The sequence below is a fragment of the Manduca sexta genome, chromosome 2 (genome assembly GCF_014839805.1).
Source record: "Manduca sexta isolate Smith_Timp_Sample1 chromosome 2, JHU_Msex_v1.0, whole genome shotgun sequence".
In the NCBI taxonomy this organism is placed as follows: Eukaryota; Metazoa; Arthropoda; class Insecta; order Lepidoptera; family Sphingidae; genus Manduca; species Manduca sexta.
The window spans coordinates 8,243,716-8,271,086 of NC_051116.1; the positions used below are offsets into that span (position 1 = coordinate 8,243,716).

Below are 27,371 nucleotides of genomic sequence, written 5' to 3' on the forward strand. Positions count from 1 at the left end.
TTAGGATGGAGTAGAGATGAACAAGTTTGGTCCATCAAAGAAGTCTGTTGTGGTGAGCAAATACTGGCGTGCTAAGCGCAAAAGCGGTATGTCAGGGAAATCTTAATTCGAGATAATCGAAGTTTGTAAATATTGTGTTAAACGCTCTTTTTACAATAAACATTATATAAGCAAAATAATTACAGAATACAATTTTAGACATTTCTTGACAACGTCCAACCAGAGAGAATAATAGAATAGTCGCCGCGTGACATATCTTCTCTTCTGCCAGCCGAGCAGCCGAATACTTCCGGAAACTCCCGATGTCATCGGCTAGGATAGCGGCGCGTAACAATAGTTTTATAATTTTGTATGTAGAACTGAGATAGAGAAACTCCTTTAACGTTTTTAACAAGTCCTAAGTAAGATGCCGTTATTTAGGTATCGTCATTGGATGGGTATTTCTTTAAGCTATCTGACGACATAAAAATCAAGTTTTTTTTTGAGATACCGCTTTTGAATTAGCACGTCAGAACAGCAGATATAGATAAAATTTAAGACAAAGAACGATCAAATGTCTAAATATATAATTTGGAACGCAATTTTGTTAAATAATTGTTATCTTTTATCTGTCCCGCATTAAAACAATTATATTTATCAATTTATACTTTAATCCGATTATATTATTTTCTATGACATTTATTATTTTAAATTAATTACGCATTATTTTAGCTAATCCTGATTTAGACAGAGCAATTATTTTTAACAATAATTGTACACAATTATTGCTAGCAATTTTTTTGCTTGTGGCAGGATATATTTTGTATCCGCCCGGATAGCGACAACTGTACACAAGGTGTTAAAACCCACCATAGTGGCCCACGTAAGTATGTCGCGTTCCGAGATCAGCCTGTGTATATCTGGTTCCAACAGGCCGGCATAATTGTGTCGAATACCTACTGGTAATCATCTCTCATCAGTCGACATTCTATTGGACCCCACTGGTATAAAAAAAAATCAGATGTTTATTTCGTCATTGTTCAGACGCAGGCTATAACTAAAAACGTTTTTAATATCTCTCAGACTTATATGCGATAATTATTATTTAAACTAAGTGAGTATTATCTATCAACGCGGTTAGAAATTGCTTTGTCATCATGCATCTTTTGACATGTTCGTTCATGTTATGGCCATTCAAAAATTGCACGTGCGAGGCAAAAAATCGCTCCGTGTAATTGAGGCTTTATAATGTGTTATCAATTTACAACGAATGTGAAAAACGTCGGAAGGTTACAGGAAAACGCTGTGTTAAAGGTTTGTTCACACGTATAATGTCAGGGCAGTGGGAGCAACGTGTGTTCTCAGAGACAATAATTATTTGTTGCCCTACAATGCATTCTAGCAGGGTATTTTCTTTCTCTCTTTCTCTCTTCTCTCTCTCAGTTGGCCCCTTATTAATGAGGACCGTGATCCCGTCCAACGTCATTCGCCTCTCATTACTGAAAATGATCCCGTTCAAGGTCATTCAGTAGTCTTATCCACGAGGCGCGATTATCGGCTTGGTACACCGCAACGCTATTGGCATATTTGATTTAATAATTCATATAGAGGCTATTAGAGATATGGAAATAAATATCTATCTCCTTTTGAACTATGTCTAAATAGAGTGCTCGCGACTCGGCCCGCGTGTAATAACTTTCCAGAACCCCATTTTGTACTTTATGGACGCATTCAAAAGCCAAGTGGTTGGCTCTTTGTTTTTTTTTTTTTCAAAGAGATACGTATGTTAGCTACAAGGGTCGGCTTAACCACACCAGACTTTTAGGTGAGCGCTTTAGAAACAACCATGCTGAGAGGAATCCATTAACGGGTTACGTACCTCGGACGGCCACTGAGAGATAATGAGACACCAACGATTAGGAATATTTTGCTGTAACGTTGTTTGTGTTGTGGAAATTCTTATCTAAACTAATATAAAGAGGATTAGTTTATAGATTTGTAGAGGCTAATCTTTGGAACTATCTTCAAGCTATAATTCCACGATTTAATTCCACAAGCCATTGTCGGTACCTGAACGGTTGTGTGTGAACGAACCTTAATCTATTGAATTATTTCGACACATTTGTCCACGCATTTACTTTCTAATGAGCCTGAGAATTTTGTTTGGTTCCGTACAATATAAGAAATTTTACAAACAATAATACATAGTATAGAAGTTTTTTTTTATTTATTGCTTTGAATGACAAGACGAGCTTGCCGTTCGCCTGATGGTAAGCGATACGATCGCCTATAAACAGTAGAAACACCATCCAACGCCTTGAATTACAAAGTATTGTTTGGTATTCCACTACGCTCGCCATCCTGAGACATGAGAAGTTAAGTCTTATTATGTCTAGTAGGTATACTTGCTACAATGTCCTTCAAACCGGAACACAACAGTGACTACACACTGCTTGGTGGCAGAAGTCGACATTGCGGACCTATCCAGGCGGACTGTCACACATGAGAGACCTTATCACCAGCAAAAGATAACTACATTTTAACCGACTTCAAAATAAGAAGGTTATCAATTCGACTTGTATTTTTATGCTCTACTTGAGAACTGAAAAAAATATATTTGAGAGAATATGCTTACAGAATGGTCCCATACATGTTGTTGTATTGAATTTTTATTTTTACAAGCACATTATAATTATTATTAGGTATTATTAATTATTATTTATTGCATCGAGTATTAATAAGGACCTAAACATTTCAACCTTTATATTTATTTTTTATTTCACAAAATATATTGTCCCTTAAGATAAGATATAAAAGAAGTCTTCAAACAACTGATGTTACATTTAAAATTTAGATATAAATTTATATGTATTTATGTTTTTTTTAATGTATTTATGCGGTGATGCGACGATTTGTCTTAGAATATATTTAAAAGTGTTATATGTGTCAAACGGTTTTTTTATGGCAGTCGTTCAAGTATAATGACCATTATAAGTTGACTCCTCTTTGTATAACACCTCTTATTAAGAAAAGGTCCGCAAAAATACGACTAATTATATTTTCGCTTTATTACAAACACTACTATTTTTACAAACTATGTACAATCATTAAAATTAAACTGTTTTATGGATTTTATTGCGGTTTTAATATTTTGGTTACGGGGTGGACTGAGGTATTGTTCATCCCCAAAGTAAAATCCGAAAAATAGTTTAATTTTAATGTCTAACATTCGCGTAAACATAAAAAATCATTATGTATAATCAACCAAAATCTGTTTAAAATTTGGGTGTCCGTCATATCTCATTAAAACCGCCCTTTGGCGCTCTTTTCTACATAATATTATTCCTTTATAACCGAAGAGCTACGTATCTTAATCTTTAATCCAGTTACAAGAATAAATAAAAAAAAAAGTTTTCAAATTGATCAATTTTCGTAATCAATCGAAAAGCGATTTGAATTGTTTATTTAACAATAAACAATCTTTAGATAAACAATATAGAACACTGATTATTAGTTGGGATATTAGACGTTATTAATAACAAATAAAGATCAATTTTAATAACTCATCGCCACAGGCTTAACAAATATTAATTTAACCACCCACAGGGATTATGTCGATATAATTGATTTTAATCGAATTGTTCTAACAGTGGGGTGTCAATTAAGGTCAAATTTCTTTGAACTTAATTCGAAACGCGTGGTATATTTTTTATTGAAGAGGAAAATTGTTGACGTGAAATATATGCTTCAGTGGTGTAGTTGTATGATACGATTGCTGAGGTTTCAGGTTCGATTCCCGGGTCGAGCGGTAATGTTTAGTTTTTCTATTTGGAATTTGTGTCCGATATGATGATAGGCAAGCTCCGTACACTCAAAATGATATTTGAAATTTAAATAACTGCATTATTTTTCCAGCAATTTTGATAATGATTTCATAAAGAATTTCATTTTCGTATTACTTTCTATTAAATCTTATCGTACTTACCAATATTAATGCGAAGGACAGTGAATATGTTTTAGGTCTGGACGTTTCAATGTTTGTAAGAGGTAAATGCTGAAACAACTGAACGGATTTGGATGAAATTTGGCAGAAGGGTAGACCATATCCTAGATTAACACATAGGCTAGTATCCCCAGTAAATAGTTGCCATAGGAAATAATGGCATTTTCTATTTATGTTATACATAGATGTCACTGCCGTCGTATAGATGGCGCTGTAAATTACCAGTGTATTTAGAAAGTTTGTAGCGGAAAAGTAAGTTTGTGCGGGCGAAGCCGCGAACAACGTTTAGTATAAAATAAATTAAGGTACATTGGGGTAAGACCGTAGGAGCTGTAATATAGTATAAATCAAATAAAACAAATTCCATACCTGGAGCTGATACTGAATAGAAACTAATATTACTGCCCGACCCGAGAATTGAACCCGAGACCTTGTACCGTAATACAACTACGCCACCGACACCGTCTGTATATGTCATGTAATATGTTAATCTATAGAATTCTTGTAAAAAAAATATTTGCGAACAGTTCAACACGCTAAAAAATTCATCCAATTTTACCTCTACGGCGCAAGGGAGTTAAAAAAAATCGAACTAGACAACTACACACCTACTCTCTTAACTATAATATTAATGTAATAAGAAATAGGTTATCTCAGTCTCTAAGCTTTCAAATATAATCTAGGATTTAATTTTATTAAACCCTAGACAGGTTTTGACCTTAAAAGGGGTTAGGAACCTTCGGTAGCTAAGTAAAGGATGAGATGCTTAGGTTTAATTAAGGGCGGTGGTTGTTCTGTCTCGCCTCACAAGAACATTCAACGAGTTAAATTAACTAGATGAGGAAATTTACATGATAGCCTAGTTTGAGGGGGGGGGGGGGGGGGGCTGTCGAGACGAAGGTCCGCAGGTTCAAATCCCAAGGCACGCACCTCTGACTTTCTAGAATGATGTGTGTATTCTTTGTGAATTATCGTTCACTTTAACGGTGAAGGAAAACATCGTGAGAAAACCTGCACATCTGGGAAGTTTTCTATAAGAATTTCGAAGGTGTGTAAAGTCTACCAATCCGCACTAGGCCAGGGTGGTGGACTAAGGCCTAATCCCTCTCTGTAGTAGAGGAGGTCCGTGGTCAGTAGTGGGCGAGTATATAATACAGGGCTGATATTATTATTATATTATTAATGTGACAGGACTGGACCTGTCCTATAAACAGATTACAGAGCCGAGTCGAGGTGGTAGATCTCTCATATGTGAGGGTCCGCCTGGGTAGGTACCACCGCAATACTTATTACTTCTGCCGCCAAGTAACATTATGTAGTCAATGTTGTGTTCTGGTTTGAAGGACATTGTAGCCAGTGTAATACTGGACATAATAAGACTTAACATCTCATGTCTCAGGATGACGAGCTAAGTGGAATACCAAACAATACTATGTAATTCACAGTTTTGGATGGTGTATCTACTGTTTATAGACGGTCGTATCGCTTACCATCTGGCGAACGGAAAGCTCATCTCGTCATTCAAAGTAAAAAAGAGATTAATTTTTATATATAAAGACTAGCTTTTGATTGCAGTTTGTATTACGTGATATACCATTTCGCAAAAAGAAGCCTTTAGCACTCGAATATTAGAAAGAATTTACAATATCAAAGATCTCTTCCATTACCTATGTATCGTTGTACGGATAATTATTCCGTATTGGCATTATGTGATCTATAAGCGTGTTTGCTTTGTCATTTATACCAATTATAATAGATCTATTAGTTGTACTATTTTGGGAATATTATCCATTGAGGGTAGAGGCAGCCATGTTCGGGCAAAGGCCTTGGGAATCCACGAGGCTTGGTTAAGAACTAGATTTATTTGTGTTTACTCGTATTATTGCGAAATTAATGTTCGATCTGTATATTGTAGGGATAAAGTGCCTTACTTGGGGAAAAAAGTCTTGTTGAAAAACTTATACAGAAAATTAAATAATTGATTCACTGGTAGATCTCTTGCATGGGAGTGTTCTCCTGAGTAGGTACCGCCGCAATGTCTGTTTCTACCGCCAAGCAGCAGTGCGTAGTCACTGTTGTGTTCCGGTTTGAAGGACATTGTAGCCAGAGTGCTGGACATAATAAGACTTAACATCTCATGTCTCAGGATGGCGAGCGCAAGGGAATACCAAATAATACTTTGTAATTCAAGGTGTTGGATGGTGTTTCTACTGTTTATGGGCGGTCGTATAGCCATCAGGCGAACGACAAACTCGTCTCGTCTTCGCAATAAAAACATCACTTAAACCCGAACTAACCCTGTGTGGTCTAAAGTCTATCTTCTAGGCCTGCTTGGACAAAAGTCTAAATCCTCTAAAAAGGCCTGTGCCCCAGTGGCAAAGTGTACAATATAGCGCTAGTATTGTTACCCACATAAATTGCACCTTTTTCCCAAGGTTATGCAGAGGTTTAACCAGGACACCCACTTTTCGCCATGAGTTTTTCGTCTCACAATATGGGTCTATCGCCATATAGAACGCAAATTATAATTATCGCGAAAACCATAATAATATGGTCGTTTGAATATTTATCACTATTCCCTTAACTTAACACAATCTATGTAATAGAGGATATTTGTATTAAAAATTATTATTAAACATGTTAATAAACAGTTATTTGAAGTGTCTATAAGTGTACTGCTAATCGTCTACTTTTGGAATCTGTTGAAGAATATTTGGTCTTCTGTCCAATAAATCGCTGTCTCATCATAACGAAGTTCTATGTCAATTTTATTATTAAACTAGTTGACCCGACAGACGTTGTCCCGTCTTAACTATAAATTTGCAGCGCGCATTCTGTCAATCGCTAACAGATATTTCAAACAATTGACAGTTATATAAAATTAATATTCTCGTTAAGTTTTCTTAAATTTTATAATTTTCCTCGCTATTTTTTGATTTTTTTCTTTCATAAGAACCCTCTCCTGGCAATAACAAACACAATAAAAAAAATTTGTGAAATCGGTCCAGCCGTTCACGCGTGATGGCGTGACCAAGGGAAATAGGGATTCATTTTTATATATATAGATTGTGTGAACGTAGCGTGGATGTTTTCTGGCGAGATGGCGGGACATCCTTCACAAGAGGGCAGCGACTAAGTGCATAAAGCAACAGATCAGGCTCTATAGCGTACTCTGAGAGGCCTATGTTCAGCAGTGGACTGCAAAAATTGACGTTTATTGATAATAAAATATTTATTATATTTTATTATTTATAAACGACAATTTTTTATAAGGAAAAATTAATTCTATTGCATCTGATTGTGAGTAGGTAGACATAGCGCAGGCGCCTTGCTGTATGATGGTTCGAGGACTTGAAAAAGGTGGCTGTAGCGGATGCAGGCTGTTCAAGATCAAGATGGTTGGGGCTTTGGGGAGCCTACGTTCAGTAACTTGGTTGCAAATGGAGTGAGATCCTGACAGTCTTTACTGACAAGAGATGTTTAACTCTCGTCAGTCGATAAAATTACGCCGGCTTTTTTTGCCGTGGACTTTCCTTGACTTGTCGCCACAAAATCCAAGAAACCAATCGATTACCTATTAATGGTTACTCGGAAATCAATACTCGGATTTTTATAGGCAATAATACAATTTATTTCATCATTACATTCCATGAACATAAATAGGTACTGTCCCGTTTTCCTTATAATATTCTACAACTACGTCGGTGGCATTGTTGTGATGCGTGTGCCCAGTGGCGAAGCGTCCATACAACCCGATTCCTACCGGCTTCCCTTTTAGGCTTCTTTACGTTTGTCTTAGTTTTTGTTTTCTGTTAAATTGGACGCGATATGTTAGATTTTTTTTTTCGGGTTACCTTTTGAAAAATTTCACCCTTTGCTTCTGATTACGGCTTGAGGGCATCTAAAGAATTCCGCCACGGTATGTGTTTTTCGTAAGAAGCGACTGATTGGGCTTAGGGAGTTGCCGCAATGTGGTATCGCGCAGGGACGGTTCCGAGCAGCTATCTTAATGCAGCAAGATGCGCCGAAGTCGTCCCGTATGCGCCAAAACAGGCCTTAGTCCACCACGCTGGCCTAGTGCGGATTGGTAGACTTCATACACCTTCGAAATTCCTATAGAGAACTTCTCAGATGTGCAGGTTTCCTCACGATGTTTTCCTTTACTGTTAAAGCGAACGATAAATTCTATGAGTACGAATACTAAAAATAAAAAAAAAAAACTGTTAAAAATGTACCTCTACGTATTCCATTAGCCTAAACATAATAAAGTAACTTTGTAGTATAATAATTAGGTATCAATATTATTTGTATATTGATTATCGATGGCCTCAATTAAACTTCAATTAAACTACATGAATCAAGTTCAGTATACCTCAACTGTTAATTATTTTGACAGCTTGTAGCTCAAACAGGTGATAGAAGATCGCGTCAGTCGAAGTGTTCCGATATTGGAACAAATCTGTTTCATCTATCAGAACCATTGCTTTGGTTGCCACTCTTGCTTGTTTGTTTTAAATTAGTTACATATACTACAACATGGTGAGGTTCATTATTTTCATGGTCAAACTATACGTAATACTGCTTAACCCCCAGAGGTGAAGCCGTGAGCGTATATAACGAACATGTCGAATTAAAACTCCATATCTAATTAACATAATTTATCGGCCTGAATTCGAACCGCGTAATCGCTGAAGGTCGTAATTTTACTTAGTGCCATGCGCACCGGTTATATTATCTGTTTGACACACCCACGCTGGCGTAGTGATGTGCGGATATCTATGTCGATTATCGATACTTTGAAATTTAGTAATGATTTATATGCTTGTCGATTGATGGATATTGCCACAAATATTTTGACAGCCCAATGCTATAAAAAATACTTTTTATGTTACCGTAGTAGGCTCACGAACAAGCGGTCTGCTGTTAAGAAGCCGTCGCCTATGGACTGTAGCAACGTCGAGGCGCAGTAAAGCCGCTGCCTACTGGAAGAGAGCACTCTTTTAAAGCTTGATTTATAGGTCGGGTCATAACAGGGAACACCAATGCAAGGAATTCATTCCAAAATTTGTTTAAATAATATAATTGATAATGTGCATTATAGTTTCTATTGGTCTTAGTAAATGCCAATTGTTTCCACAAGAGATAATTTTAATTAAAAGATAAAAACGTATCCATTGGCTGTTTTTTCTCATTTTATCAATATTACTCTTTATTTAAAGTTAGGATAAAAGCTAAAATAACAATGATAAATTATTTGATAGATTTAACGAAGTCAAAATGTTGTAAGCAAGCACTGCTATCTGGTTTTAATGATGTTAAAGCCTATAATTACAAGATATTATGACAGTTAACGATGTCTCGGGATATCGGTTTCAATTATTTTGAAGTTTTAGGGTTGCTATTTATGTGAGTTGCACTATTAAGAACAACAGCCTTGAGGAGGGATCGAATGGACAATTTATCGGAGCCATGCATTTTACCAGAGACTTCGCTCTTCGAGGGGCCTTGGTGAGGTCTTGCCTTTTTATGTTACCACCCTGCCTGTGAATTATCAAAGCATCTTACCTGCAACGACGAATAGGAGGTCCCACTATAGAGGAATGGATGAATGTTCTTCTATGGAAGGGGAAGATCACCAGTCAAGCAGACTATGCGCCTTTATTTATTGTTTTGAATGACGAGACGAGCTTACCGGTCGCCTGATGGTAAGCGATACGCCCATAAACAGTACACTATCCAACACCTAGAATTACAAAGTATTCTTTGCTATTCCACTGCGTTCGCTATCCTCAGACAGCGTTATAAGATGTTAAGTCTTATTATGTCCAGTAGATACACTGACTACAATGTCCTTCAAACCGGAACATAACAATGACTACGCGCTGCTGCTTGGCGGCGGTAATGGGCATTGCGGTGGTATCTACTCAGGCGGACTCTCACATATAAGAGACCTACCATCATTGGCACCTGACCGGCCGCAGCCGCTCCCATAGAGAAACCCATTCGTCTGTTCCTTTAAAGTGGCGATCTCTTATTCATTGATACAGTAGTGACCTCTACGTGATTATGATAACGCTGCATCTTAATTGTGCTGCAACTATATTATACTATTATTATATATTGCAAATAAAATAATCGAGTCGATATTTTATTACCTACTGATAAAATTGCAATACAAATGATTCAATTTGAGTAGGATGGGGTTACTTTATATGGTATTAGCATAGCATCGTAGGATTCAATGTGGGTTGAGAAGGTGCAGTCGTTGACCCTTTGCCTTTAAGAGTTCATTTAAATGTACCTAGTAGATAGGTGGATTTTATGCTGGAGTCAGTTTTTATTGCAATTGGATGACGAGACGAGCACCATCGGACTACTATGGCGATTTTTACACCCTCTGCTCGATGGTCGTTATCCGGTCGGATATAAATACTTATCTTACAGCAAAGTCCGTCAGACGGCTAGTCAGTTGATAGTCTAGAGATATGAGTCAGACATCGTAGTGGGATTTCCCCTCGAAAAAAGCAGATTACGACTAATAATTCGGTTGTGAAAAAAGGTAATTATAATTTTTTATGTCATTCATTTGTCATTGTGATAATATCAAATAAAGGATGTTGTAACAATAAAATTAGGTAGTTTTTAAGACATTATGATCTATGTTCATACACATATACACATACACACAAACACACTCACGCACGCACGCACACGGATATAAACATACGTCTTTTACCTCTTTGATAAGTAAGTATCGCATCTAATGCATCTACTTTTCGCCGTGTGGATATCTATCCCGTGATGTAATAGGATGCGGGCATATCGCCACATCAAACACAAATACTTGCTTCGGTATTCCGTAAACTAAAATTGGAACGATACTACTACTAAATGCTAAAGTCCTAGTTGATACTGAGCAGGAAACTACATTGCCCGACCCGAGATGTGAATCCGAATCCTCAGAGTGGGAGCCATATTGCGCACGCAATAACTACGCCGAGGCAGTACAGTTTGTTATATAATCAACTTACAGACTATTTGAACACTATACATACTTGGCATTACCAAACTGCCTTTTTAGGCCGTTCTTAATAGAAAACAAAATTATACGGACACGATAAAGTGACCCCACTGCACCTGATGGTAAGTGGAGTGGGGTCCAACAGGATGTCGACTGACGAGAGATGATTATCCTTTGACAGTCGACAAAATTATGCCGGCCTGTTGGAACCGGATATACACTGGCAGATCCCGGAACGGACACACTTACCTTGGCCGTTATACTTACTGATCGCTATCCGGGTGGATATATAATATATCCTACCACCAACATAATTCAAGACCATTATTTACCTAAGTACCAGCTATTTTAGATTTCATGACAAAAAGGCACATTATGCTGCGATTTGGTATAATTTTGTCAAATTGCATATAAATTGTAGTATATTCAACTCTGCTGGGTCACATTGGCGTTTACAATACAGTCATATATGTTTGAATCTAAAAATATTTACTTCGTACGCTGAGGTTTGTGAGTATATTTGAGATTTAAATTAATTTTTCAACTGCAGAGCGGTGGGGAAGGGTGAAACTTTCCGAAAGTGAAGCCGACACAAATTATAGATAAAAATACTAATTATAATTGAATTTTAGCTCACTATGCTATAAATATTAATTATAATTAGTGTGTATAATATCATTTATTTTAATAGTTTGCTTACATTAATTACAAAAGTGAAGCCGATAGGAATCCTGCTGTAAGGAACCTTCACCATTAACTGCAGAGTTAAAAGTTAATATGTAATATTTGGAACTATGAACAACATTAAACCTGTAATATATCTAAATAAAAATAGTTATTAATCAGTTTAAGCCAAGTGTAAACCTGGATGTGATTAAAAATTATTAGTCAAGTAAGTAGAATTATTTGTTGTTCACGTGAATAAATAGGTTATTACAGTGACGTTTTGCTATATTCCTTATACTATTTTTAAAGCGCTGCATGTTTTAAAATTTTGGTTAGATGATGATTGATGTTCTAACTCCAAATTTTCAACAAATAGTTGAAACAACAAGTAGTAGAAAAAACAAATAGTTATTTTTTTGGGAACTGCCGCGGTTATCACCGGGGTACCCTGCTAACGGTGTACAAGCAATCCTCCGGCTTAGCAATCACGGCAGCCCCAATGAAGATTGGTGGGCCCTACCGCTACCACTGAGAGTGCCAGCGGACGGTACGCTGGCAAACCGCAGCTATTCGGTCACGGGGCCTGGGAAGAAGAAGGGAGGGGATAGAGGGAAGGAAGAGAAGAGGAAGGAGGGGGAGTTTGTTAGGATGGCTAGAAGGCAGAGGGAGGGGAGATGTTCGCGAACCCTTACAGGCCTCAATGTGTATTTGGCAACCAAGAGGTATACACATTACACTACGTGCCTAGAGTCGTGGCATAATGTTCCCCTGTGCAGGGGGAAACGTGCATTGGGTGTGTAGGTTAGTCCGAAAGCGATTTAAGCGACTCCACGACTTTTTTAATAATTTCTTAATCCTATTTAACCCATTTAGCATCGGAATGTTTGCCGGCAAACATGACAGTTAGATGACATTACGCGTGTCACGGAAAAATAACCTTATTATGTAGTATATAATAAGGTTATATTCCCGTGACACACTTAATGTCATGTAGCTGTCATGTTTGCCGGCAAACATTCCGCTGGTAAATGGGTTAATTTTCGTCAGTTAGTAGCGAGTACACTGTCGTGGAGGTATGTGTTGCCATTTTTATCAAGTAACTAGTTGACCCGACATACGTTGTCCCGTCTTAACTATGAATTTGCAGCGCGCATTCTGTCAATCGCTGACAGTTATTTCAAACAATTGACAGTTATATAAAATTAATGTTTTCGTTAAGTTTTTCTAAATTTTCTAATTTTCCGCGCAATTTTTTTGATTTTTTTCTTTCATAAGAACCTTCTATTGATAATAACAAATACAACAACAAAAAATAGTGAAGTCGGTCCAGCCGTTCACGCGTGATGGCGTGACCAAGGGAAATAGGGATTCATTTTTATATATATAGATAGATAAGATAATTAGACTATATAAAAATATTTTTTTAATTCTTGATCAAGTTTAATATGCTTGCAATATACCAATAAGACTTTCAAACTACAATATAATAAAATGAATACAAAAATATGAAGTTTGTAAATGGATTCGCAAAACTCTATTTTTTGCCTCTGATAACCCTTGTAAGGTCATGACGTCAGAGATACCGTAATTGTAAAATAAAATCCCAAAGTCATTTGAATTATAGGGTTATTGGACCATAATGTGGTCGATATTGTTTTTTTTTATATATATTCTAAGAATATACTTAGGTATTTATTTTTAATATACTCGTGACTAGCGTGCATACTACTTTAGGAATGGGAAAGCCAAAGCAACACAAAAAAAGATCGCGTCTTCGGCTCATCTAAATGTGTGTTAGAAAATAAAATAGGTATCGAATATTACTTTGCCCGTCTCAGAGAGTGGTGGTTACGCAATACAACTATGCCACCGAGACAACTTAGATATTAGTAACTTTTATTTAAAGACGATTTTGACCCATCGTGAGCTCTGAAAGAAATTTAACGATTTTTAGGCATTTTCCCACCATATTACGTGGGACCTAACAGCAAAAAGGAAAACACCTGTGTTTATCCTTAAAAAGGTAAAGCGTGACTGTGGTGCCACTAGGTATGGTGGCTTCACCCGCTCAAAATTATTTAACTGGTATAAAATTTGTGTTTTTTTTCGGCGTAAAATTTACATACCCACATCTCACATTTATGCCTGAAGGGGTATGCAGAAACGCAACCAGGGTATTCACTTTTCGCTAAGTGTGTTCCGTCCCATGATGTGATAGGGGGCGAGTCTATCGCCACATCGGGCACAAATTCCAGACACCGTGCTGATACTGAGCAGAAAAGCCCAAATATCACTTTTCCTTACCCGAGATTCGAACCCAGGACCTTGGAACGCTGCCGACCGCGCATGTAGTACAACTACATCACCGAGGTGTAAAAGATATCCTGTGTCTAGGACATGGTCTATCTATGTTCTAAACATCCAAATACAGAAGATGGTTGGAAGCTTGCACTAGCCTGTAGTACTTAGTTAAATCGGAACCTTAAAGACCGGCTGCAGACTTCAAGACACTGTGAGCTCAATCTGCGTAGAAAAGCACCGTAAACAGCTAAAAAATAGATTATGTGACGTCTAAACGCTCAAACCTGGCAACACGAGTTGCAATGTGGCAACACTAGCATTTCACCACCAGCGGCAAGCACCAGACACGCCGCTAATTATTATTACTTACCTCTAGTTTATTGGTCTCTGGTGTTACCCATTTATAATAATGGGTTAAGCCAGTAATAAAGAAGAACAACATTACAAATTACGACTAAATTTACTAGATTACGACTCTCACGATGTATCCCACAATTATTATAGCTATTATAAATATAACTATTGTAACTTTTACTTGCGGAAGACCAACACCTCAGCCCCCATGAGACCACGAAGGCAGCAGTCTTTGAAACATCAGAAGCATATAAGAATATAAATAACCGAGATAAAATGCGTAAATATTTTATTTCAACATCCAAATAGGTTCAGAAATTTACTTGAAATAAACATAATACATTTTCACATTTATATTACTAAGATTCTACTAACAACAATGAAATGACCAAACTAATTATAATTGGGGTCAGAGCTATTAAGATGGATATCCTGGTGAGATCGGCAAATTACTATAAAGCCTGGCGCCGGTGACTGTCTCGCTTGGAGTTTCTTAATTATTATTTAGAAATAATAACAATCTAATATTATAAATGTGAAAGTTTGTGAGGATGTATGTATGTTTGTTCCTCTTTCACGAAAAAACTATTGAACGAATTTGGATGAAACTTTACAGTAATATTGGTTATACATCAGAATAACACATAGACTACAATTTATAATGATTTTGTGTAATTAAGTCATAATATAACGATACATATCAAGTAAGTCGGAAAAAAATTGCTATCTTGGTGTACGTTGCCTAAACCGTTGGAGTCAGACAAATGTACCGTAGGATTGTTTGTCTTAAATAGTTGTAAATAAAAGTCCGCGACAGCATATATCTTTTATGTGGAAGCCACTATGACCAAAATAGTGAGCCATAAATATAATTAAATCGGATACTTTGTTTGTTGGGACTTTTATCCCGGAAAACTCCTTCATGCAGGCGTAGCCACGAGCAAAAGTTAATTATTATTATAAATTGTTTTAACGTATCAAGTGCAACTTTGTTCACCTACGTGATAAATATAGTATTTTATTTTATATACTTAGTATCCCGCCTCTACCCTAGGCAAGGGTAGGCAGAGACTATGGATTGCCAGTCTGCACGATTCTGGCATACTTTTCCCGCTTCCTCTACCTTCAACAATCTTTGTCATGTATTCCCGCCGGTTCCGCGTACTTTTGACCTGGCCTTTATTAAGAATGTCATCTCACATTCGAAGGTTCAAGCCTATATTATGTTAATACAGGACATGGGCTATCCGTGTGCTAAATTTCATCCAAATCCGTTCATCAATTACTGAGTTTACTAACTAACAGATTGATCTGGAAATCTTTAGGAGAGGCCGATCTTTAGCTATCGGCTAATGTTCACTACTGAATACGACATGGAGGGCATAATTCTCTCGACCTCGCGGGATAAGCATCTCTCGGCAGTCGACATTCTATCTATATACCACTACACCATCAGGTGCAGTGGGCAGTGGCAGCCCTAAACGACGCAAGGCCCCAGGTGAAAGCAAAGAGAAACAGACGCGAGGTCCCGGGTAGAGTAAAAAAAACATTCCCCTGTTTTAACAGTTTCGTCGGTAAGAACGGTAAAAAAAGGTCCTGCGAGGCAGCGAGCAAGGCCTCTGTAAGCTCGAGGCTCCGGGCGATTGCCTGGTTCGCCTCCTCCAAAGGCTGCCTCTGGCAGTGGGGTCGCTTTCCGTGTACGTATTAAAGAAATACCAATTTCGTCTGCTCTCGTCTGTAGATGAAGGTAATAACTCCGTAAGTAGTAAAGTAATACTTATATAAAGCTCAAGAGTTTGTTTGAACGCGCTATTCTCAGGAACTAAATCGGCTTACAAATTTTCACTAATAGGTTACATCACTCCTAAGTGCTATAGACTTTTCCCGGAAAAACCATTTTACGCGGGCGAAACCACAGGCAAAAGATAGTATCGTATACAAAACTTAATGTTATTATCATCAACACACCTTTAAACCGAGGTTTTAAAAGGTTCAATAAAAAAAATATTACTTCTCGGATAGGAAGATACATTACTTTTAAGTGTTATAGGCTTTATATCCCGGGAAAACTATCACGCAAGCGACTACACGAGCAAAATCTTTTTTAAGATATTCTGTTTCTTCTGATATCATTTCCATTGTTAACCGACGGGACACACCCAACATTCCTAATTATTTACATACACACTGAAATATTACTTTTTTGGTAATATTCGTTTCAGCATACAAACTATAATAATTAACACAGTACTGTAGAATTGTTATATTCAAGCTAATTTATATTGAACAATTTATTCGTGTTATTACCACGCCTCTTCATGTGGGTACGCACTACGCAGTTACAGCCTATCTGGTAGTTTTTATTTATCAGACCCCACAGTCTACACCGGGAGATACCTGCGAAGATACAGGAATCCCCTAGCTAAGTGACTACAGAACTCTGGAGGAAAGTTAGGCGGGAATATCTGAGGAAGAAGAAGGAACCCTCTTAGGATGGGGGGGAGGGAGAAGGCCAAGAACTGTTCGCGAGCCCTTATAGGCCTTGTGAATTGGCAACTATGAGGTATACACACTGAACTGTGTGCCTAGGACCGCGGCAAATGTCCCTCCGTGCATGAGCTTGCATTCGGTGTGGAGTGCACAATTGCCTACGGTTCAAACTTGCAAGTCTCATAATTATGAAAAGGCATTATCAAACTGTATGTCTCTTATAAAAGTCAAACAAAAAGAAATATAGTGTAACGGAAGAATAAAACTCAGGCAGAGTTTTGGTTATCACTGTTCAATACGGCAGTATGACCGAAAAATAACATGGCTCTGGCCTTTATTGATGCTCTCCCCACACCATGGCTGCAGGACTCGGCGGCAGGGGAACGTCAATATGGCGGCTTGGCTTTGGCGGGGCATCGTTTGACGTCACACCCGTAACGATAGGGACCTGCGTAATAGAACATATAGCTGACGTGAAATACCGACACTCTACGAAGTTTGCAGTCACTGGAAACTTGAAGGAGGTTCCGATCATTATTTGGGACTAGACAAGCCACAAATCCTTGTCAAAGAACACCAATTCCTGCCTAGGATAATTCGCGAGACTATTGCAATTAAAAAACATCTGAATTTCATTCGGGTATATGGTTGGAAGCTTGAAAAAGCCTGGGATCCAGTTCTACATTTAATTATATCGGAACCCAAAAGAGCGACTGCCAGACTTCAAAACACTGTGAGCTCATTCTGCATAGATCGGACCACCAACAGCTAAAATTTAAAAAGTTGTAAAATTGAAAAATGTAGGTAGATATTGTAACTCTGACTTTGCGGATAAAAAACACCTCAGTCCCCCCCCCGTGACCATGAAAGCTGCAAAGTCTTTGAAAAGTCGGGAAAAAACTAAAATGTTAAAACCCCGATAAAATCCGAAATATTTTAATTTTAATGTATGTCGTAATAAATGAAATTCTTGAGTGAAACATCGTATGACGTCGGAATGCGATCTTTCTAAGTCAGCAAAATACTCCTTAGTTGAATAGTTGTTAATTCTATTCATAAATTCCTATGTTTTGCTGCGTCTGTTGAAATATAAATAAGCTGTATAGAGTGATGTGTCGCGGATTTCACCTTTGACGTTTATTAATATTATATATGCCCTGAATAGGCTAATCCAAAGTAGGGCGTCCTGAACATCATGTTCCAGTTTCGAACAATTGTGTGGACTTGCGACGGGTTATCGTCTCTGTTAATTGGTTCTTTATCTGGACGTCACTCCACTTACCACCAGGTGCAGTGGAGTCTTCTTGCCCAGATCTTATGAAAAAGTATATTAATCGAAGGAAAATGGGAGGTTTTGATTTCTGACAAGTACACATGGATTTCCTTAATATTGAACCTAAAAATTCTAGAAACACTTTCTTCTGGCCGTATATCTTATAGGGTTAGGGACTCGGTCCAATGCTCGCTCTGATGATGTTATATGAGTGTTGACATTGAGTCAGAAGACCAGTGAAATCATTATGACCAAGCATCGCCCTAAAGCCTCCCCCCCCTCCAAGAAAAGGATGGGCGATAGCATTTTTTGACACCGGTGAAATTGCGCGAGTGTCTGAGAACACTAACACCTTTATCCCTTACCGAATTTTGAAATTGAAATATAGGGAGTTGATATTGCGATGAGATAGCGTGATTATTACAACTTGAGACGCAATATGATGCAACTCATTCCTCCGTGATTATAATTACAATGTATTCATATACGGCAAAATAGAACGCAGTTTATTACATCAATGCAAATACATGCATTAGTAAATAGAGATGCATGGGTGAACGAACTGATGGCCTTGGGAGAGGCTCTGCTAAACATGACGATGAGAAAGGTGGATTATATTTTAGACTATGTATGTGAAAGGAGAGGTAATTTAATTGGCCCAAAACTAGAAGAGATGACAGTAAATACTGAACAATTTGAAATAATAGGGGCATTAACAAGAGGTCCTTTTATGAAGCTGACGAGTCGGTATCAGCTAGGAAAGGTGTTTTTATTGCGATTTAATGACAAGACGAGCATGCCGCTCGTCTGGTGGTAAGCGACATGACCGCCATGAGCGGTAGAAAACATTCAGGACTGAATAGCAAAGTACGGCGTAGCATTCCAATATGTTCGTCACCCTGTAACATGAGATGTTAAGTCTCATAATGTCCAGTAACTACGCTGGATACAATGTCTTTCAAAGCAAAACAGAACAGTGCGTGCACACTGCTTTTTTGAGATGGAAATAGACATTTTTTTAATGACGAGACGAACTTACCGTTCGCCTGATGGTAAGCGATACGACCGCCGATAAACAGTAGAAACACCACCCAACACCTTGAATTACAAAGTATTCTTTGGTATTCCACTGCGCTCGCCATCCTGAGTCGGGAGATGTCTCATTATGTCCAGTAGTTACACTGGCTACAATGTCCTTTAAACCGGAACACAACAGTGACAGAAAATAGATATTGCGGTGGTACCTACCCAGGCGGACTCTCACATATGAGACTACCATCGGACTACACCAGTATCTACTTCTCCCTACGTCTTCTGATTCTGGATATCTAACGTCTAACTAATATTATTAAACTTTGAAAATGTTTGGATTGCTAGAAGTACAAGCAGAAACAGCTGGATCTGGATGGAAATTGGCACGCTGGTAGACCATGTTGTAGATAAACATACAGGCATATATCCTGGTAATTTACTGCCAGAGGAAATATAGAATATTTTGTCAAATATTAAAATGGTATTGGCGCTATAAATCGCTGCAATGTTACACCTACTTTTAGAGCGAGAAAGGCGTTTCAAGGTTTCTATTTTAAGATTAATTGATATAACTGGATAGCTGTAGACGGATTGAATAACCTGGTAGAGTTTCCCGAAAACGCATCCGGGACGAGCTATTATATCCAGTAAGGTGGACGGGAGAATTCGGGCGACGCTCACGGGATAGCAAGTTTCGAGATTGTGGATAACCTTTGCTATGCATCTATCTTATAAAAACTGCAATGTGTTTTTATTTTGTTCAAATGTGGAAAAAAGGGTTTTTTTAATGCGGCTAGTTTACCAATGTGCAAAAGACAATGTCCTTGTTGAGCTGTATGTATTTAAGTATTGTTTTTATTGTAAATATCCTTCAGATTTGTCATTTGTAAATTTATGTAACTGACATTTTGGTTTTTGGTAGTTACTATAAAAAAAAATATTACCACCTCTGAATGCTGTCAAAAATATTTTTATAAAATCTTATTAGTAATTACAGTGATTTAAAATTAATATTTTTGACCTAGTAGTATCAAATAAAAAAATTATCATGTAATTTTATATCTAACCATAAAAATTATAAAAAAAGTGAAATCACCTCCGTGAATAAATAAAAAAATCGATAATAATGCAACACTAATGTCATGCCAACTGATAAAATACCTTCGTAAGCGTTCCGTGGCATTCTAGTGCGGAACTCCGTCCGCGTTACGCGTCTATCGATATCTCGCGTGTGCGGTCTCAAGTCGCAACACTAACCACCCACGTGTTTTCGGGAGTTTTTGCTCAGTTTTCGTTCGAATTTTAAAATGCTATATGTGATTTGTATACAACATTTTCTTCATTTTGCGATTAAATAATTGAGGATCAGAGATTATTAGGTAAGTCTATTTTATTTTAAATTGGATTTTTTTTATTTTTAATTGAATGCTTGAGGTATCGTAAATTTTTATTTATGTCATACCGTCTAGGTTTCTTTGAAGTGAATGGTTTTTATAATTAAGCGAATGTGGTGCTTACGTCGTGTAAGTAGCGACTATAATCGCTTAACTAGTGATGATTTACTTATAGTTTCTTTACCGTTCCGAATTAAAACTGTTGATCAGTTTCTTTATTCTTAAAACATTATTTTTAATTGGAATGATTCAGTTCACTTTTAAGTTGATAACTTTAGACAAATCACATATTCACGCCTTTTATCCTCGAAAGGGTAGACAGAGGCGTAACTGGCGCACTTTTCGTCGTGTGTATTCCGTCCCATGATGTGATAGGGGGCGAGCCTATCGCCATTTCGAGTAATAAAAACCCAATATCACTGACCAACACGCGATCGAACCCTAGATCTCAGCACTGAACCGTACCACAATACAACGCCACCGAGGCAATTTTAAAATCATTATGTTTATTTCAATACCCATGAATATTTCAACATTTATTTATTTATTGAACCAACAAAGAACATCATAACAGTCATAAAAACAATACCTCAAATTACACTCGTTAGATGCCACCTTAATTATACAAATGACAAGCTTGAACAGACAGCGGCCAAAAAATAAATACAATAATATGGAGCCAGAATACAGTAAGAAAGAAATAAATAATAATAATAATATTAGCCCTGTATTATATACTGTCCCACTGTTGGGCACGAGCCACCTTTACTACTGAGAGGGATTAGGCCTTAGTCCGCCACGCTGGCCTAGTGCGGATTGCTAGACTTCACACACCCTCGAAAAATCTTGTAGAGAACTTCTCAGATGTTCAGGTTTCCTCACGATGTCTTCCTGTTGAAACGAACGATAAATTCACAAAGAATACACACATGACTTGTTAGAAAAGTCAGAGGTGTGTGCCCTTGGGATTTGAACCTGTGGACATTCGTCTCGGCAGTCCGTTCCACACCCAACTAGGTTATCGCCGCTATAAATAGAAAGAAATAATACACTGAAAAGAAAGAAATACAACATTGTTTTTACTATACCTTATCAACAACTTCGAAGACGTATACCGTATCTTCTACCAATTATTCGCTTTAACGGTGAAGGAAAACATGAGGAACATACCTGAGAATTCTGCATAAGAATTTCGAGGGTGTGTGAAGTATGTCTGCACTAGGCCAGCGTGGTGGACTAAGGCCTAATCCCTCTCAGTAGTAAATGAGGCTCATGCAACAGTGGGACCTGATAAAGTCGAGTCGTTGGATTAATGACGTATTTTCTTTTTTTATTGAATGACAAGACGAGTATTTAGCCTGATGGTGAACGATGCGATGGCTTAAACAGTAGCAACACTATAACGTCAAATTATGAAATACTGTATGGCACTCCACTGCGCTTGTCTGAAACATGAAAAGTAAATAAATAATGAAACACAGTTGATTGCCTTATTGTATACTTAAATCTATTATTATTAAACATAATAGATCTATTAACAAAGGCAAAAGGAATTAGTATGCTTGTGTTGAGGCTTGAGAGACGGAATGTCCACCTGATCGTAGCATTATAGGATACTAGAATGACTATTCCTAGATCTCCCTTAGACTAACCACTTAAAACAATTGAAAATCGTTATAATTACGTAGGCAATTAAACAGCTCTTATGGCAAAGCACTACTTATGATAGTCGACAAGTAATATTTTCATCTGTTTCTATTCTGTTTCGTTGCAGACGTATTACTGATCCTTGAGAATTGACGAACTTTATCTCAGGTTATGTTGAGTGCTAGCGATCCAGGCTTACAGAAGATGTACTGGCGCTGATAGTTTCTAAAAAAGGAAAACTATATCTAGCCTTGTATTATATACTGTCTTCTATTGCACAGGTTTCCTCTGCTACTGATAGGGTCTAGGCCTGAGTCCACGCAGGTTGGCAGACTTCACAAACATTAAAAATTATTTTTGGATGATTCTTGCGTATGTTACGATTATTTTTAGTAATAATACGTCTGTTTAAAAGGGGTTTAATGGTATCTCAAGTTATATCTGTGTATTACAGATTTTTTAGAACAAAGAAATTTAAAAAAAAAATGTATAATTGTAAAATGTAGGTAGATATTGTAACTTTGACTTTGCGGATGAACAACACCTCAGTCCCCCTTGACCACGAGGGGGAAAAAAAAGGAAAAATTAAAACCGCGATAAAATCCGTAAAATAGTTTTTTTTTGTACATTTTAATAGGATTGGATTGTATTTTTTGTAAAGATGACTTGATCACAGATCTTGTGACTGTTAGGTATGATGATATTTTAATTCAAGTAATTCCCAAAGTATTGACGTCATTTCATGACGTGGCCTCTACAATAAATTATTTGTTAGGTATAAGATTTTTTACTGCACTAACCTCTTGGTTATGCTTGGATGCTTTCATAATATTTGTCAGAATGCTAGATATGCCCCTGGCTTCGTCTTTCTTTCATTGAAGAGGGGATCGTGGGTATTTCTATTTTAGAGAGCAGGATAGTTATATCTACTGTTGTATTTGCTTACCGTAACAGATTTAATGCACCTACCTTGTTCATCTCTGCTCCATCCTAAGGTTGTCTGGCAGAGAATGCCTATGGCATTAAGTCCGCCTGTGTAAAAATTTTATTGTGTATGAAGTGCAAATAAATAAATAGATAGTGTGGATAAAAACACTTTGGAAAGACCTACTTTAAGGAAGGAAGGCATAAGCATATGTTTTTACCAATGCAGAATTTCCATATTAATATTTTCGCCCCCTATAATCTGATTTAAGGGAGTCCTAACATTTGTAAGGGGTCCCCTTAATAGAAGAAGTTACGTGAAAATTTTGGTATGTACATATATTTATGTATACATTCTTTATAATAATGATTACGAGTGTCTAAAATTGCCATTCCGAGATTAGATGAAATTGATGGTGAAAAAGCAAAACGTACTTTATGCAAAGCGGATAACGGATATTTTGAATTAACAAAACTAATCGTGCGTACTGATTAAGATTATATTGATGAAGACACAACGAAAACAAATTCTATGTAATATAGAGAAGGTACAATTTTGAATGTTGCATTTGAAGTGGATGCCGCAGCTATAGCGAATACTTCCTCATTCGAATAGATAAGATGCGATTGCCTCCATTTATTAACCAACTTCAAAAAAGAAGGAGATTGTCAATTCGTCGGGAATATTTTTTTTTTACTTTGGGAATACTAAGGAATCGGAACAGGGCATCTTTTCAAGATGATGAATGATATAACACGCATTATAAAATAAGAAATAACATAGACGATTTGCCTCGGCGACGTAGATTTTTTTACTGTTTTGCATTACAAGACGAGCTTGCGATTGGCCTGATGGTAAGCGATACGACCGCCCATAAACAAAAACATCATTTAACACTTTGTATTACAAAGTATTGTTTGTTATTCCACTGCGCTCGCCATCCTGAGAATGAGATGTTAAGTATTGTTATGTCCAGTAGTTACACTGGCTACAATATCCTTCAAACCGGAACGAAACAGTGACTACACACATGCTTGGCGGCAGACATAGACATAGCGGTGGTATCTACCCAGACGGACTCTCACATATGAGAGACTTACCACCATGTATAAATTAAGTGCACTGTACAACTATTGCGCTAAGGTGAAAGTGAATGATTTTATCCACACAATATCAGCACGGATTTGCCCATGATGATAACCCTATCACTATGGGACGGAAAATAGGTGAAAAGTAGTGTTGCCATACGTATTTTAGGCACATTTTAAAATGTCTTAGCGGGACAGACTCTCTCCCGTAAATCTACGATTGACAGGTACTCGCGCACGCAACGTTCGCATTTTCGCATACAATACGACTCGGTTTTTAATAAATTGAATAACAAACACGATTATAATAATTGTTGTATTGATTGGTACAAATATGTTAAAACAATAATATGTTGATATTGACTCAATCTAAAAATATAAAAAATGTCATAAAATAATTTTGTTTATTTGTCCCGGGAAAAAACCGAAATCCCGTATATTTTCCCATTTAAGCATATGTCCCTTTTAAAAAAATCTGGTAACTGTATTGAAAAGTGATTGCCAAGTCACCTCTGCCTATCCTCTCACAGATAAAGGCGTGCATCAAGAAATGTAATAAAATAGTTCGTATCGGAAATGAAGAAATAGCAGACATAATGAAAAGTATTTTTTTATTCCGTTTTTACAATCCCACGGAAGTGATACAGGCCGGGTAGCGAGTTCGATTTCCGCTTGGTGATAATGACGCACGTTTATACCATGTGTTGAGTTCTTGGTTATTATAAAGCGTAGTTTGGATTAGCAAGTTTTTGCAGCAATTCAATACGCAAGAACTTCATTACAGTTGGTGTTAGGTCTCTAAATATGAGAGTTTGTCTGGGTAGGTAGCACCACAATGTCTATTTCTGCCGTCAAGCAGCAGTGTGTAGTCATTGTTGTGTTCCAGTTTGAAGGACATTGTAGCCAGTGTAACTACTGGACATAATAAGACACATCTCGTGTCTCGGGATGGTGAGCGCAGTGGAATACCAAACAATAATTTGTAATGACGATACAAGCTTGCCGTTCGCCTGATGGTAAGCGATACGACCGCCCATACATAGTAGAAACACCATCCAATTCTGAATTACAAACTATTGTAGGTATTCCACTGCGCTCGCCATCCTAAGACATGAGATGTTAAGTCTTATTATGTCCAGTAGTACACGCATTGGCATTAAAATAAATATTAGAATTGCGTAACGTCACTATCGGCGCGTGTTTTTAACTTCAATATAGGTTCTTGATGTTTAGATGCGTTACCTAACTGTATTTGTCTCTTAGTATACTTTAAACAGCTTTTTACACAAAATACGTACAATTTTGAAATTAGAATAGGTATTCAAGCATTTAAATTTCGTACTATAACAAAATAACAACATAGATACAGGTTTATAGATAAACATACCAACTACAATAGATTTTCCGCGCTGGTATAACGCAGGTACATAGTGCAAGGCCGCTGCAAGACACCGGTCGTCGCCCGACCAACATTCGGTTCAAGGTTGAAACAATTGTATCGCACAATTTATATTCGATTATGCAATATGCAGCAAATATTCGCGTGTTACGCATGTCCCAAAATGGAATGCGAATATTTGAATTGGCATTTTATAACTGTTAATTTCGCGTTCCAAATTTGAATTGTATCAAATTTCTTTGAATGTTTTAATAATTTGTAATTCATTCTGAATGCGAAATTCATTGTATTCGGCAAATAACTGTTCTAAATTTAAATTTTAATTGATTCGTATACGCAGCTGGGTAAATTTTACGCAGAATTTTGTTTTCAATCTATTTATGGAAACTTTTCAAACTTATATGTATTATATGTATCGATTTTACAGAAAATAAAAATATATTGTTTAATGTTATGTAAAATTAATCCACCTACTGTTTCTCTTTTTTGGAACCGTTTCAAGGACTTTATCGGAAGTTTATAGGAAGAGGGTGGTAACTAACTTCAAGGCATATATCATTTATATTTGAATGGCGTATAAATCAATAATAATTTGATGGCTGTATGGGTAATTAACTTAACCGTATTTTTTTTTAATTCGTACTAATTCAAAGAAGCATATAAATACACTGATTCCAATAATGTGCATGCCGGTCTTTAGTTACTCGAATAAATAAAATAAACATTTTTTTTACCTGCTTCAAAACTTCTAAGTATTCGTTACACAAATGTATAAGCCGACCAAATACAAAAGCTACACAAATCTATGTTCACAAATAAATTGTAATAAAATGAATAGTATTTAAATTGGCTGTTTAATACTAACTGTCGAATCAAATTTGAATCTTGTGACATAAGTTTTAAATGTCATTATCACGTCTTAATTCATTTAACTACAAAAGTCGATGCTATAACCCGAACTATATAATCGTTTATATACAAGGTGAAATATTATTAAGCATTATGTAAAATTTTACACAAATAGTTGTGTTATGAGTCATACGCGTGGAAAATTGTGGCAATATGTTATTTAGAGGACGAAACGCTGTGTTATTGCACTGAATTATTTATTATATATTATTCCTATATAATCGAACTTGAAAGGCAATAATATCTAAGCGACAATCAGTAAATTTTTTAATATGAAAATTCATAACAATTCAACTTTGTTTTTTATAAAGATATAGTCTATTGTTATTAAAATTGTCCTAGGCCTACAAAACCTGTATCAAATTATTCAAAAAGAAATGGCGATTCAAAATATTTATATAATTCATTTTTGGTATATTTGTCGCTTAGAATTGATTGTCTTTCAAATGTCGTTATGTCACTCACGCCTTTCTTTTCTGACGGTATTTGCTTATTTTTTTTTTATTTTTTATTGAAAGTAATGTTAAGAAACATAAATAGTTTTTATATTAGACGTTCGTATTAAAGTAACGTAACGCTAGCAATTTAATCTTTTTTTTCAGGTGTAGGCAAATTATCACACCCACATTTCCTCAATGAATACTTATTACGTTTATTAAAATATAAGGGGTGGTTATAAGAAATTGAATAAATAAGATTCCATACCAACTTTTTCGCAAATAAAGGATTTATTTGATTAAACCCAGACACTTGGGACGATTGATTTTTTTATAGGGGCACGGTAAAGTGATACTCCACCTAATGGTAAGCGAAGTAGGGTCCAATGTCGACCGACAAGACATTACCCTCTGTAGTAGTATATTTATATCCCGAATAGCGACCACTGTGCG

The 27,371-nt window shown here is 36.8% G+C and overlaps 2 protein-coding genes across 3 annotated transcripts in view; one reads left to right on the forward strand and one right to left on the reverse strand.

The window, feature by feature from the left end:
* The window catches only part of LOC115452193 (heterogeneous nuclear ribonucleoprotein L-like), a 464,908-nt gene that overhangs the window by 333,654 nt on the left and 103,883 nt on the right, over positions 1 to 27,371 (reverse strand). The gene's annotated exons all lie outside the window — the stretch shown is intronic.
* LOC115449179 (neural/ectodermal development factor IMP-L2) overlaps positions 20,280 to 27,371 on the forward strand; it is a 325,382-nt gene continuing 318,290 nt past the window's right edge. The window contains exon 1 of the mRNA XM_030176910.1: positions 20,280 to 20,498. The gene's annotated coding sequence lies outside the window, so the exon portion shown is untranslated. The remainder of the gene's footprint in view (positions 20,499 to 27,371) is intronic.